A 1,597-nucleotide genomic window follows, 5' to 3' on the forward strand; every position below is an offset into this window, starting at 1 on the left:
TGCATTTCTTTAGATAAATTCATAAAATGCTCCAACAGGTGGTTTCCACAGAGCTGAAATCTAAGATGGCAGCAGCTGATGCAGCTCTTAGATCATTACATGTTTTCTCCCTATTTTTATTTTTACTTTTTATTTTTAATAACTTTCTACATCAACATGTACACATGTCCTCCCTTGTCGCTTCTCACACTTCACATCTTAACATCTTCATTGATGGAAGAGACGGTCAGACAGTTACATCTCCACCTTCGTCCCATTAAGAGAAATCCCTCCTCATCAACAACATCCATGGATTTATACATCAGAATAACTGCTGTGAAATGAACTGGAGAGATGCTGAAAATACAAACTAAGTAATAAAGGTTCACAATAATGATAATACAAAATAAAATCAAAAAGTACACGAACCAATAAAAAGAATAAAATTAAATAGAGGTGTCAAGGTTAGAGTATGAATTTAGTTATAGGTCTCCATCTTAAGTTGTCGTCTTGATGTTGTTTTTTCCATATATAGACTTTTTTAATCCCATCTCTCCACTGTGTAAAACTGGGAGGTTGTGGCCTGAACCAAGCAGAAGTTATACACTTTTTACAATCATAAGCAGAAATATGATCAAGTATTTATTGTCTTTGTCAATCATGTCTGAGGGCATTATTCCTAAAATAGAAACAGATATATCCAGATCTAAATGTCCAAAATACTTTTAATATCTGGACATTTTTCCAAAACTCCACCACCTTCGGGCGATCCCAACATAAATGAGGAAAATCCTCCACTTTTCCACAATTTCTCCAACAAAGTTGGGATGTTTCACCATATTTAGATGTGATAACTGACATGACTCCGGCTCTCCTCCATGAGAGTTAAAGAAACGCATCTTAACTTTCCAATCAAACTCCCTCCACCTCGGCTGTTAGTTAATTTGTGTCCAGAGCTAAATGTTTCTTCCCAATCCTCGTCTGATATTATTATATTATTTCTGTCTGAGTCGTTGTGTAGTTTTTATAACAGTCTGCGATGCTTCAGCTGTTTCTTTGGGTTGTTTTAATCTGCATAGTTGAGGGTGTTTTATTTACTTGGCCTTTAAGTTGAAATGCCAAGAGGCGACTCGCCCTGTTGCCCGTTTCATAATATCTTTGATTTGTAAAGCGTAGAGAACCTTCTGCTTTGACAGTTAGTATCTCCTCTAGTTTATCTTTTGCCTTTTTAATGCCGTTATGTTTTCTTTGACAATATTTTCATTAGACATGATTGATACATTCATTCTCCAATATCTGAAACAAGGTTCCTTATTTATACTTAAAGTTAACATTATAGGTGCATGGCCACTTATAGTTATATTTTCTATGTTACATTTTAATACCTTATGTATATGTGGCTCAGATTTGTATAGATAATCTATTCCAGAGTAGCTTTTGTGTGGATCTGAGTAAAATGTGTCGTCTCTCTTCTTGGGGTTGATATTTCTCCAAGCATCAATCAGACCAGCTCTTTATAATATTATTTAGCATTCTGGATGTCGTTGTCTGTGGCCCATAATCAGAAGAGTATCTAACTAATATATTATTTTAAACCGTATTAAAGTCTCCCCCCATC

The sequence above is a fragment of the Poecilia latipinna genome, unplaced genomic scaffold, assembly GCF_001443285.1.
Source record: "Poecilia latipinna isolate Pla-1442-1.1 unplaced genomic scaffold, P_latipinna-1.0 Scaffold7745, whole genome shotgun sequence".
In the NCBI taxonomy this organism is placed as follows: Eukaryota; Metazoa; Chordata; class Actinopteri; order Cyprinodontiformes; family Poeciliidae; genus Poecilia; species Poecilia latipinna.